We start from the raw sequence: 15,049 nt of genomic DNA on the forward strand, positions 1-15,049 counted from the left end.
TACAATTAATCCTCCTACACCCTTCACTTGGGTTAAATCAATTAGTTTGGAAGCCTGAACCTTCTTTCTTCTTCAAATCTAGACTATACATAATGCAATGTTCAATTTAGGGCTTGCTAATAAAAATAGGTAATTTGTAGCTACAATTCTAAATCTCTACCATCTTGAAGCACCCTATTGTAAATTACATTCCCCAAATTGGCATTGAAATCCCATTGTGGAATTGCAAGTTAGGAGGCCATCTTGAAGAAACCCTCAGATTTAGGGTTTAATCTGATCAACCTCTACAAAAACTGATGTAAGTTTTGTTGTAGATAACGTAAAGACTTCAAACAAAATGAAATTGAATGCTAACTCAATCCTCTATCCAACCATACCAAAATTTCACTACTACAAATCCATACATGCTATACAAAATTGAAACAATAGAGAGAAAGGCAAAAATTTTAAGTTTTATTCAATGTTTGTTGTTCATTGGTCAAGTTGATCACATATAAGTATGGATATCTATTATAGTTGGATAAATTTTTGAATCTTCTTTCTATTGCCCTTGGAATGAGGTTCTACTTCACTCTACAACTCAAGATATTCCCATTTTACTATCTACTATCCCCATTCTGTGCCATTACCTAGAGTTTCATCTATTTTCCCTCATATCTTGAAATTCCACCATGGGAAATTAATGACCCCTGGTTAAATCTGAGTTAGGAAAATTTGTTTTATGTTTCTTTTGGTTTTAGGTCAAAAGAATGAGGCTGGAGAGAAAAATTTGATGCCCTAGGCATGCAAGATCCATGTGCATGCTAGAAATTTGTAGCAACATCTTCCATAACTTGTTACAGAGAAGGTTTTGAGGCTTGAAAATTAGTATGTGATCATCTTGATTTTTTTCTCAAGGGGTAGGGTACTTCCTTTGTTAATGGATGCCTAATTGCCTACATTCCTAAGTAAGCCTTAAAAAACTCAGTTGCTACATACTTCTCTTGATATCCCAAGGCTTTATTACATTGTATAAAACCAAAAAGGGTATCCAAATCAGTTATTCTTTTCTTTGGGTTGTGAGGAGATGTTTGCAATTTTCCATGTTCAAGGCTAGAAGCCTAGTCTTGAGTTTGTGAAGCAACTAGCCAATGAAAGTTTCATAGTTTGAATCTAATGTTGGATTCATTTTATTTTGGACCTAAATAGACCCTTTCCATGCTTCAAAGTCACCCCTGGTCATGATTTGTATTTGTGGGGTTTTGTGTCAAATATGCCTATGGGCCACTTTTTAGGCATAAAAATGAGCAATATAGGTGATTTTTCAAGAAAAAAAATAATTTTATGTTTTTTAGATGGTTATAACTGTCCTTAGGGTCATTAGGTTAATTTTTAGGCATCTAGGAGTTAAGATGTCAAAAATTACAAAAAAATGCAAAAGTTGTCAAAGCAGAATTGCAAAAATGTTGACAACTTTGCAAGAGTTTGGGAATTGGTGAAGGGCCGAGAATTTGGAATTAATTTATTTTACTATTTCCAAACCTTTTCTAAGTCATAGAATTTGAATGAAGTGAAAAATGTAAAAATTGCACTTTTTGTGCAAAGTTGCATTGTTGAAAGTCGTTAAAGTTGCACAAATTTGCAACTTAGTCGAAAAAGGGTCATGGGATCGAACTCTCTACTCCATTAGCTCCAGGTGGATAGGTAAACCCTATCCCCAACCTTGTCCCATCCTGTTTAGTGCTTGAATGTTCTCAGGCACGCCCAGCTGGAACGTCCCTAGGGGTCACTAAATGCCATAGGGCTACAATCTTTGACAGGGCATATCTTGGAGCTCGTGCAAGATATGGATGTGATTCTAGTTCCTATAGGATTTTTTTTCAAAGACCTACAATAACCTCTCTTGTTTTTTGGAGATCACACTCCATTTTCATTTTCTGATGCCATCTCGGGTGATGCTAAAACTTGTAGTGTTGGCCAGTACAAAGTTGCCAACTACCAAATCTCTCTCACCTTTCCTCATTGGATCGAACCATCTGCTCTGTTAGCTCCAAGTGGTTGGGTAAACCCTATCCCCAACCTCATCCTATCCCCTTCAGTGCTCAAACATTCTTAGGCACACCAAACCTGAATGTCCCTAAGGGTCATTAAATGCCATAGGGCTACGATCTTTGACGGGGCATATCTCAAAGCTTGTGCGAGGTATGGATGCAATTCTAGTTCTTATAGGACCATGTTGTGGAGAACTACAATAACCTCTCTCAATTTTTGGAGATACACACTCTATTTTCATTTTACAATGCCATCTCAGGTGATGCTAAAACTTGTACTGTTGGCCAGTACAAAGTTGCCAACTGCCAAATCTCTCTCACCTTTCATTTTGGGATCAAACTATTTGCTCCATTAGCTCTGAGTGGCTTGGTAAACCCTATCCCCAACCTCATCCTATCCCTTTTAGTGCTTGAATGTTCTTGGGCACACTAAATCAAAACATCCCTAAGGGTCACTAAATGCCATAGGGCTGCAATCTTTGATGGGACATATCTTAGAGCTTATATGAGGTATGTATGTGATTCTAATTCCTATAGGATCATGTTGTAGAGACCTACAATAACCTCTCTCACTTTTTTGAGATCACACTCTATTTTCATTTTATGATGCCATCTTGGGTGATGCTAAAACTTGTAGTGTTGGCCAGTACAAAGTTGCTAACTGCCAAATCTCTCTCACCTTTCATCGTGGGATCAAACTATCTACTCTATTAGCTTCGAGTGGCCGGGTAAATTCTATCCCCAACCTTTTCCTATCTCCTTTAGCACTCGAATGTTCTTGGGCACACTAAATTGGAACATCCTTAAGGGTCACTAAATGCCATAGGGCCATAATCTTTGATGAGGCATATCTTGGAGCTCATGTGAGGTATGGATGCAATTCTAGTTTCTATAGGACTATGTTGTAGAGACCTACAATAACCTCTCTCACTTTTTGGAGATCACACTCTATTTTAATTTTACAATGCCATCTTGGGTGATGTTGAAACTTGCAGTGTTGGCCGGTACAAAGTTGCCAACTGCCAAATCTCTCTCACCTTTTGTCATAGGATCAAATTGTCTGCTCCGTTAGCTCTAGGTGGCTGGGTAAATGTGGCTAGATCAATTTGGTCGAGTAAAGGTGCCAAATCTCTCTCACCTTTTGTATGTCTTTCTTGATGTGTTCCTAGATTCTAAATATTAATTTGAACTCAGTTAATGTGGCTGTAATGATATGTAGGTAGTACTTTAAAAAGTGTTTAATGGTTATCTAATTTCAGTTTATTATATGATGTAGCCAAGTGCTGACTCAGTTATCATATATGGTATGTCATACTATTTAATTATTTTCAAGAACTAATGCTTATCATTCATCCAAATTTAGTTGTTATAAAGATGCAAATGTTAGTGAATGACTTCTTGCTAATACTATTCTTCTATCAGATCCATATTTCAACCCTTTTGTGAATCTATAGGCTCAATCATGAGGCCTTAGGATTGGCCAAGAGAAAACTATGGTTGTATATCAATTGATTACAAAATGTCTAGTTGAGGAAAAAATATTGCAGCAATCAAGAAAAAAACTAGCCATGGAGAATTTAGTTATGAATTCTAATAAGAATGGAACTATTAAGAAATTGCATGATATATTAATCCATGGTGCAAGGAATATTCTTAATGAGCATGGAATTTCTGCTACATCTATTAAATACATAGAGGAAGATATAGAAAACCTACTTAATAGAGAGACTAATCTAAAAGTAAAGGACATTTTAGAAGAAAATAGTTATCTTGGTGCCATCTAGGGCATGTCAATTACTCAACATGAAGAGAAAAAACCTACAGTTAATGGGAAAGAGTGGGAAGACCTTCTTAGACCCATGAAAGAAGTTACAAATAATGAGGAAGAGCTATAAGTGGAAAGTGAGAAAGGAAAGAAGTAAAATATGCATTTGATTCTATGTCAAATGATGATGTTGAATACTCACCATCTGCTAGTAACTCAGGTAGAGACAAAAGCTCTTCAGTGCACATGTACATAGACACAAAAATTTTAGTTAGAGAAGTAACAAGTGCTATAGAATTATCCCCTGAGAAATGTGAAGTGAAGCCTCATATTGGATCATTATGCACTTCATTCCAGCACTACATATGTTCCAATTAGAATTGTCTATTCATCAATGCCCTTGCATTTATAGGACTGGGGAAGCCAGGATACTCAAGTTGGGCATGATCCCTCAAATTTTTTGTCAAAATATATTAATGATCTTAATAGAACAACAAAAAGTTCATTGCCACCTTTGGTGAGGTAGTCTCATTCATTTCACAATGAAAGCTAGCCATTTACAATCCAAGGTTTTAATTTAGCTAACAAATGGAGAGCTTCTCAAGCTATTGATTTCTTTCATGGAGTTCCTAATAAATCTCAAGGTTCTCATTTAGGTCACCAACTACGAGGAGGTCCATGAATAGACCTATTGATTTCCCACTTTTGGTGTTGGGAGGTCTTGGAACATCAAAACCCACTTTGTTACCTTGTGGGAAGAAGGTCATTGCTGATCCAATAAGGGGAAGTTAGATTCTTGTATCCCTTGGGGGAGTAGAGTTTGTAACCTATTGGAAAGTTGTACTATTTGTGTTGTATTCATTTGGAAGTGAGCCATAACCCTTGTTTAGTCCTTGTGGAGTTAGGAGAATTTGGGTAGTAGGTTGATTTGTTTGGTGCTTCCTTGTGCATACTATGCATCATCCCCCATCTTGAGTCCTTTCTATGACATGCAAGGGAAATCTTACATAGTCCAATTCTAACTTTTCTAAATATTTAAATTATTGATTAACACTCTTCTCTCATAGAAATTTTAGAGTTGACTCAATGCATGTTTGTGCAATAATTTTTTATATGTTGTATATTAATTTGATAATATTTAAGATTAACCTAAATAATTAAATTTACAATTTTTTTACATAGAAAGAATCATTTATGACCATTGCATTGTGCTAAATGAATCTATTCTACACAGTAATCTAGGACACCTGCATGGGTGATTATTGTTTGTACGAATACAAAGTTGGTGTAGTTGAAGAATTTGACCTTGAATAACACAAGATAACACAACTCTTGCAATCTAGTGATCCCTCCCAAGGTATTTTCCATACCACTAATCCTCACAGAAAACTTAAGACATAAAATATATGTGTGAAATAGAGGGTAGGAGCATAGTTATAATATCACTTTGTGCATTGGGTTAATACTATAAAGGGTAGGATTGGTGCAATGTTGATTTGTAGGTAATACCATTATAGATCTTGCATCGTTACTGTGCTTATTGGGGCTTGTATTATATTATCAGCTGTTTTATCTAATGCTTAGTGTATTTTGAATTTGATTGCTTTGATTTGGAACAAACTAGCAGTAGATATTATTTTTGATAAGGGAAGTGTTAGGTATATTACAGTAATGGATTTCCTTCCAGGGCATTTGATCCTTTTGTGACTGCCTCAGAAACAAGTCAATCTATCAAGCAGTGCCTCTTAAACTTTGTGAGATCAATCTTGACTAATAAAGTTTATTACCAATCAATATTGTATCAAAAATTCAAACTAATTAGGTATTGAATTAAACTTGATAAAAAATGACAGAGAAGGAAAACTTTAAACATGAATAAGATCATAAATCATATGACAATGACATATTGGAAATGATTAACTTATGCTTAAGCAGTGATAAAGTTTATTGTTAATCAATATTCTATCAAAGTTTCAAATAGATTAGGTATTGAATTTACTGTCATACATGAACATATCTACTTTAATTTCATACATGCACATATCTAATTTAATGTCATACATGAACATATCTAATTTAATGTCATACATGAACAAACATATCATATATTAACCAATAATGTCATAAGTTGAATAATGTCGTACATCAAATAAATGTCATACATCAAATATAAAATGTCATATATACATCAAATGTGTATCGAATATGTCCATGAATTCCTATGTATACATGTCTATGAACTATATCTTTTCCTTCTCACTAGGGGAAGCGAACAAATCTCTCAAGGTCTTCTATCATCATGTGGAGGGAGATGGTGGAGATAATGAGGTCCTCCTGACATGCTCGCTTTTCCTCTTGTTGAGGTTGTTCTCTAACTTGAGCTGATACAAACAAAGAAGATATGAATCAATATTTATTATACATTGAAATCAAATATATGTACACACAAAATTAATTATTTTCTTACCACCATCAAACAGTCACTCTATAAGTCCACCTCAAAGGCTCATGGACAATCAGGCCTAACGAGACCCTACAACAATTCAATCAATATAATCACTTATAAATAACATTAGAAATTTTGATACTAACTATTATAAACAACAACTAAAATGAAGAAAGTTCTTTCATACCTCAGTCAATGGCTATGAGTTAGCCATAGTTGCGGCCACTACATGATCGATAGACTATTGGAGATGAGGAGGAGTGTCCAACATCATGAGCTACATGTTATACAATAAACATTACATGTAACATGAAACATGAAACAAATATAATCAAATGAATTAAATTAGCATGAAAAAAATGTACCTCTATGTAGCTCGTATGATGTATATGCTCCGAGTCCGTAGTAAGTGTTGATAGTACTATAGAGAATTGATGCACATGCATAATTTTTTTTTTTGTCAATCCTTAATATGATTACTTAAATGATTAAATCAATACATACCTCTAAAATTATGGATGGGACACAAAAATGGGGCCAGAGGATTTCTGCTAGGTCCTCCAACGCTCTAACCCTAAATTTTGAACAATGTCAATAGATGCTAATTAATTAATCATTCACTATACATATGAAACGTGATCAAATTAGTAAATTATAATTGTAATTTACCTATCTGTCAATGCCAAATGTGTCATTCAGGAACTGATTAGTGATGAGCCCATCATCCTCACCATCTCTAGCATGAGCGCCAAATTTCATAAGGATCTACATGAAGTGCACATGTGACCACAACGTGTAAAAGGCTCCCCCTCAACTAATGGGCTTGTTCAATGGATGAGGGTTTGTGTCAAAGCATTAATGGTCCCTAGAGTGTTGGCCTCTACATGTTTCTTCACAACTGAAGGAATAGTCACATGCTCACCCTGTGGCTTGACCATAGGTGCCCTAACTACATTAGGATTATGACATGCTCTCGGCCTCTCAAATGATGACCCTCCACCTCTACCTTGGGAGTTTAATGTATCAAAATAATTGGGGATCTCCCTAAGGAAAAACTCACAATACAATTTTTTCAAGAAATGCATGGGGACCTTGTGATTGTTGCAAGGAGGGGCATCAAAAACCATCCCACATCTATCCCAAAAATTATTTCTAATAGCATCATGTATGCAACAATGGATGGGGAACCATTTAGTACCCTCTCTAACAATATTTTGCTTACTAATTTTTCTAAATAATTCACATATTCTACCTTTTGCCATTTCTTTTTTTTTTTATCATCTTGATATGACAATTTATTTGCATAAAATCTGCCAAACATCTAATTGACCACTGTTAGATTGTGGTGACTGATCAGGAAAGTAGTGTACATACTTCATAAATAGTGGGGTTTGGGGCATCGCCTCAAAAAAAAATTTTGGGCCGTGGCCAACATGGTAGCTGACATATTATGGCCGACATATGGCCAACATGTTATAACCCTAAAGTGGTTTAATAATTGTATAAAAGGGCTTAGGGTTGGGTATTTTTCATTATTTTGTGATGCAAAATTGGTTCTTGCGATAGTATTGAGCTGTAAGGGATTACAGATTGTAATCAGGTTGTAATCACTAGATTGTAATAAGATCAGACTTGCTGTTTGGTGGACGTAGCCTAGGGATTGGGTGAACCATGTTAAATCTTGGTGCCTTGTGTTCATTTCTATGTGTTCTATTATTTTCTGTTATTGGTTATATTTACATGTAGTTTTTATTTCTGTCTGTGGTTTATCCTAACAAGTGGTATCAGAGCGAGGTTGTTTTTCTGTTATCCTCTGCAGGAAAGTCTCATGGTTAAGTGGGAGTCTCACGGTTGAGTGGGAACGATGGCAGATGAGGGTAAGCTAAGGGTTGACAGGTTTAATGAGCAGAACTTCCAATTATGGAAGATGCAAATGGAAGACTATCTATATCAAAAGGATTTATGGAAGCCGTTGGAAGGAAAAGCCAAGAATCAAGGAACTATGTCAAAGGCTGAATGGGATCTTTTGGACAGAAAGGCACTCAAAAGGATTCGATTATGCTTGGCACCATTGGTGGCATTTAATATTACAAAAGCAAAGATGACAGAAGATTTGATGAAAACCCTAGCGACACTATATGAAAAGCCCTCCACTTCAAACAAGGTATTTCTCATGAAGCGTTTATTTAATATGAAAATGGTAGAAGGTGGATCTATTGCAGATCATTTAAATGAGTTTAATACTATTACTAGTCAGTTATCTTCTATGGGTATCAATTTTGATGAAGAAATTAGGGCTCTCTTGATTTTGTGTTCTTTTTCTGAAAGCTGGAATGGCTTGGTAATGGTAGTCAGTAATTCTGTTCCTGGATCTAGTACCCTAAAATATGATGATGTGATTGATCTTGTTTTAAGTGAGGAAACTCATAGGAAATCCTCAGGTGGATCTACATCAAGAAGTGCTTTGAATGCACAAAGCAGGGGCAGAATGACTGAAAGAGGAAGTAACTCTGGAAATCATGGGAAATCAAGAGGAAAGTCAAAGGGGAGGAGGTCTCAATTGAGAGGACCAAATGATTGCTGGTACTGTGGGAAACCAGGGCACAAAAAGAAAGATTGCAGGAATTGAAAGAAAAATGAAGGAGATAAATCAGATGGAGACAAGGAGGCAAATGTGGTAAGTAACAAATCTGAAGAGGATGCTTTGCTTCTGTCTTTAGAGAGTGTTGATGATTCATGGGTTTTAGATTATGGTGCTTCATTTTATGCTACACCTCATAGAGGTTATTTCATTGATTATGTCCAAGGGGATTTTGGGCTTGTTTATTTGGGGGATAATGAACCCTGTCAAATTGTTGGAAAGGGAAAAATTAAGATTAAGTTGCAGAATGGGAATCGTTGGCTACTACATGAGGTAAGACATGTTCCAAAGCTGAGTAGGAATTTAATTTCAGCAGGGCAACTCGGTGATGAGGGTTGTGTAGTTACTTTTAATGATAAAAATTGGAAGGTTTCAAAAGGTTCCATTGTAGTAGCAAAAGATGTAAAAGTAGGCACCTTATATCTTTGTACAGGTCATATTGTTCCTTCTACTTTGATTGTTTCAGAGAAAAATGAATATTCAGGAACAATTACTGCAGTTGAGCAAGGAGAACAAATAGCTACTATAGATTCTGATACAGCACTGTGGCACAATAGACTTGGGCACATGAGTGAGAAAGGTATGAAAGTAATTCATTCAAGAAAAGTTTTACCAGGTCTAAAGTGTGTGAATATGGATTTTTGTGAAAGTTGTGTGTATGGAAAACAAAAGAGAGTGAGTTTTGTAAAGACAGAGAAGGAAAACAAAAAGGAGAAATTAGAGCTTGTGCATACAGATGTATGGGGACCAGCCTAGGTATCTTCCCTTGGTGGCTCTCATTATTATGTTACATTTATTGATGACACAACTAGAAAAGATGGGTTTATTTCCTTAGACAGAAATCTGATGTATTTCAAACTTTTAAGAAATGGAAATGCTTGGTTGAAAATGAGACTGGTAAGAAATTAAAATGTCTCAGATCTGATAATGATGGTGAGTATTGCAGTCATGAATTTGAAGATTATTGCTCCACTAATGGTATTCGTAGACAAAATACTGTTCCAAGGACTCCACAGGAAAATGAAGTGGCTGAACGCATGAACAGGACTATAATGGAGCATGCAAGGAGCATGAGGTTGCATGCTGGGTTGCCCTTACACATGTGGGTGAAGGCTATTAATACTATAGTATATTTGATTAATAGAGGTCCCTCTACTCCTTTGGGCTGTGGTATTCTAGAGGAAGCATGGATTGGTAAGAAGGTGAGTTATTCTTTTCTCAAGACCTTCGGTTGTGAACCTTTTGCTCATATAGACTCTGAAAATAGAACCAAGCTAGAAGCTAAATTAAAGAAATGTGTCTTTGTTGGATATGGCATTAATGAATTTGGTTATAGGCTTTGGGATTTTGAAATTTTTAAAATTGTTAGAAGTCAGGATGTCATATTCAATGAGAAACTATTGTACAAAGATCTGTTGCAGCAACATGAGAAGAAAGAAGATGATTATGTAGTGCTGGATGATACTCCAAAAGCTGATTTTCCAGCCGTTCCTCATGATGTGCAACAACTGCAACAACAAATACCACACACACCAGTAAATGTTAGACGGTCAACAAGGCAAATTACACCTCTACAAAGGTTTTCTCCCTCTTTGTATTCTATTTTACTTACTGATGCTGGTGAACCTGAAAGTTATGATGAAGCTGTGCAGGTGGATACTAAGATTCAGTGGGAGTCTGCAATGAAAGATGAAATGGACTCTTTGCTGAAAAATAAGACATGGGATTTGTGCAAGTTGCCTGCAGGTAAAAAGGCTTTACAGAATAAGTGGGTTTACAGGTTGAAAGAAGAGGAAGGAGGTAAGAAAAGATTTAAGGCCAGGTTAGTTGTAAAAGGATTTGCACAGAAAAAGGGAATTGATTTTGATGAGATATTTTCTCCTGTTAAAATGACTTCTATTCTTATTGTTTTAAGTCTTGTGGCTACTGAAGATTTGCATTTAGAGCTGATGGATGTTAAAACAACCTTTCTTCATGGTGATTTGGATGAAAAAATATATATGGCTCAGCCATAGGGTTTTGAGGTCAAAGGTAAGGAGAACTTAAGGTGCAAATTGAAGAAAAGTTTATATGGCTTGAAGCAAGCACCTCAGCAATGGTATCTAAAATTTGACAGTTTTATGCATGAGCATGGATATAACAGGTGTCATTCAGATTATTGTGTTTATTTTAAGAGGTTGGATGATGATAGCTACATTATTTTATGTCTATATGTTGATGATATGCTTATAGCTGGGTCTAACATGCATCATAGTAAGGGGCTGAAACGCCAATTAGCACATGCATTTGCTATGAAGGATTTGGCGGCAGCAAAAAAAATCCTTGGTATGTAGATTTGTAGAGATAGGAAGAACAGAACATTGACGCTATCTCAAGCTGATTATGTTGAGAAGGTGTTGCAACATTTCTCTATGGAGAATGCTAAAGTAGTCAGCACACCTTTACCCAGTCATTTGAAATTGACTAAGGAAATGTGTCCCAAGACACAAGAAGAGGAGGATAAGATGTCCAAGGTACCCTATGCTTCAACTGTAGGAAGCTTGATGTATGCTATGGTATGCACTAGGCAAGATATTGCACATGCAATGGGAGTCGTTAGCAGGTATATGAGTCATCCAAGATTTGAGCATTTGAACGCTGTCAAGTGGATTCTCAGATATTTGAGAGGAACATCCAATAAGTGTTTACATTTGGGGGCTCTACTACTAATTTATAGGGCTATGTTGACTCAGATTTGGCTGGGGATATTGATACGAGGTAGAGTACCATAGGTTATGTCTTTACTGTTGGTGGGGCAGTCGTGAGCTGGGTTTCTAGGTTACAGAAGATTAATGCTCTCTCCACTACAAAGGAAGAGTATGTTGCTGCTATAGAGGCAACCAAGGAGATGATATGGCTTTAGTTCTTCTTGGAAGAATTGGTACATCCTCAGAAGGATAATTATTTGTTCACAGATAGTCAGAGTGCCATTCATCTTGCTAAGAATTCAGCTCTGCATTCTAAGACCAAACACATACAGTTGCGGTACCATTTCATTCGGTCAGTTTTGGAGGATGGATAGTTAAAGCTGGAGAAGATACATACCAATGACAATCCAGTAGATATGTTGACAAAGGTTGTAACAAGGGACAAGCTAAACTCCTCTTCAGCTTCGGTTGGTCTTTTAGACTGAACATGAATAAAAGAAAAGTAGAGTCTAGGATGGTTTGATCCAGTGGGAGCCCCATGTGGTAGTGGTATTGCTATAGGATCAGTCTCCAAGTGGGAGATTGTTGTTTAGTGTGGAGCCTAATCAGTCCCCAAGTGGGAGATTGTTAGATTGTGGTGACTGATCAGGAAAGTACTGTACATACTTCATAAATAGTGGGGTTCAAAAAAAATTTTGGGCCATGTCCGACATGGTAGCCGACATATTATGGCCGACATATGGCAAACATGTTATAACCCTAAAGTGGTTTAATACTTGTATAAAAGGGCTTAGGGTTGGGTATTTTTCATTATGTTGTGATGCGAAATTGGTATTTGGAGCAGTATTGAGCTGTAAGGGATTACGAATTGTAATCAGGTTGTAATCACTGGATTGTAATAAGATTGGACTTGTTGTTTGGTGGATGTAGCCCAAGGATTGGGTGAACCACGTTAAATCTTGGTGCCTTGTGTTCATTTTTGTGTGTTCTATTATTTTTTGTTATTGGTATATTTACATGTAGTTTTTATTTCTGTCCGTGGTTTATCCTAACAACTACTAATTGAGGCTATTTGGGTCTTAATGGATTCAAGGGATGATGCCAATTGAGCCCTCATTGGATTGGTTTATCTAGATTCTTTCAACTGGCCAATGAGTCCTTCTAATTCAGTTTTGCCTCTTTCTATTTCATTTATTATATTTTCTTGTGTGCTAGGTGGAGGTCTTGCAATTGGTTTAGGCTACAAAATTTGTTGTTCTTCTTGGGGAGGGTTTTTCTTTTGATTTTCTTGAGGGTTTTGAGGTTCTTGGGGATTTGTTGGTTGATTACTGACATTTCTTGATAAAAAATCAATTGAAATCTAAATAAATAAACAAATCTAAAGAAAAATTGTAAAAACCCTACAAAATAATGTAAAAAACCTACAAAACAATATAAAAAACATATCAAACAATGCAAAATGAGATTTAGATGACATACAACGTGCTTGTGATCTAAAATTTTGTTAGTGGGGAAGAATATTGGCAAGACAGGTGGTGGAAACCTTAATTTTATCCAATTCACATACATGGTGTTGCTAGGAAGGGTAAAAAACATAGTCAAAATAAATGGGTTGCGGGTATGCAACCCATTTATAACATTTTATTTTTTAATAAAGCACGTATGGCCTATGGCTTGGGTTGCCCAAGACATAGTGTGTATGTGGTATAGGGCATATGCACTATTCAAAAATGGAAAAAAAAAGGGGTGTCACCTTTTCAGCACCACAACTCACTGCATATAACCTTATCTTCAAACAATCTTCAAGGAAAAATTTCTCTTCTTTTTTTAACAAAATGACCAATCTTTTTGAACTTGATCTATCCTCTAGTGAATTGGCTATCATGATTGAACAAGATTGGATACCCACAATTTACCTTGCTTCCTTATGCTTAGCCTCAAGTAATGTCGATGGAAAAATTTCACCATTCATTTCCACACAATATAGATTGTGTGATTTGGATCTCTCAAATAATAGTCTATATGGAAATATTCTAGATTTCTTAGGGGTGCTTCCTTTGGAATATCTCAACTTGTCATACAATAACTTGGAAGGAAATTTGCCCTTAAGCTTGATTGCAAAAGGCTTTTAGAGTGTTGATTTGCACAGTAATATGTTACAAGGTCATCTTCATTTTTCTTTAGTGTCAACATCAATCATGGAGGTATTGAATTTGTCTAAGAATAGATTCATAGGATTTATTCTAGTGGATAATTGAAATATTTTACCATCCATTTAATTTTTTTCATTTTCAACAAATGATCTACATGGTGATATAACTTCTTCAATTGGTCTTCTACAATATGTGGAGGTTTTAGATCTCTCAAACAATAAATTATTTCATATAATACCATCAAACATAATTAATTGTTTTAGTTTAACAAGATGAAACTTAGCAAATATTGGATCAATGGGAGAGATGCCATATCACATGAGAATGCTAAGTGAACTCAGTTCACTTCACCTCAAGGATAATATGTTCAAGGGAAACTTGAACATACCATCTTGGCTGGGCCAATTTTCCAATTTGATGATTATTATTTTAAGATCTAATTATTTTGAAGGAAAAATCCCACATCAATTAATAAATCTATCAAGTCTCCATGTTCTAGATATTTCACAAAATTATTTGATTGTTTTTATCCCACAAAAATTAGCAACATTGAAAAGTATGAGGAATTCTACAATAATAAACTCACATGAGAATGATGGTGACTCTTAATATTACAAAGAAGAGATCCAAGTGTTCAATAAAGGATTAGAAATGATGTATGCCAGTTTAGTGATTTTACTTATAACTTGCATTGATCTATCTATAAATAATCTATTAGGAAGAATTCCTTCAATAATGAGGGATCTTAAAAGTCTTCACACATTGAACTTATCATATAATAGTCTTTTAGGAGAGAACCCAAGTATTTTTATATTACTTGTAGAGTTAGAGTACTTGATCTTTCAAATAATAGACTAAAAGGAAGGATTCCAAATGAAATGTCACAAGTTTCCTAGTTAAGTTTTTTATTGTAGCCAACAATAATGGACAAAGAAAGGTGAAGAGATGACTGTGTTTATACAAAAGGAAACCACTCAGTTGACTAGGATGGTGGGAGAATGGAGCAGAAAAGACCCAGTTGGAGAAGCATAGAAATGGAAGCAAAGAACCAAGGTCTAGGAGGAACTTGAAAAGGGAGGCATTGTAAACTACATTGCCAAGCTTCACAGGTATGACTCTGTAGTTACAAATCTCATGGTAAAATCTTGGAAGGATGGTAGGATAAGGTTGGTGGGGTGTCACATCATGTTAATGTGGAGGTCATTGCCCATGTCACTAAAATCCCTGATGAAGGTTTAAAGTTCAACAAAGAAAAAAATGTTTCTACAAATGTGGTAAAGGATTTTGCCAGGAAATCAAATGAGAATAAGGAGATGGTGAAAAGTGA

The 15,049-nt window shown here is 35.7% G+C and overlaps 1 pseudogene; it reads left to right on the plus strand.

The window, feature by feature from the left end:
* The window catches only part of LOC149549599 (uncharacterized), a 78,604-nt pseudogene extending 63,968 nt beyond the window's left edge, over positions 1 to 14,636 (plus strand).
* Positions 14,637 to 15,049: the final 413 nt, after the last annotated feature.

The sequence above is a fragment of the Cupressus sempervirens genome, chromosome 7 (genome assembly GCF_028749045.1).
Source record: "Cupressus sempervirens isolate cs-2001-9-10 chromosome 7, ASM2874904v1, whole genome shotgun sequence".
Taxonomy (NCBI): domain Eukaryota; kingdom Viridiplantae; phylum Streptophyta; class Pinopsida; order Cupressales; family Cupressaceae; genus Cupressus; species Cupressus sempervirens.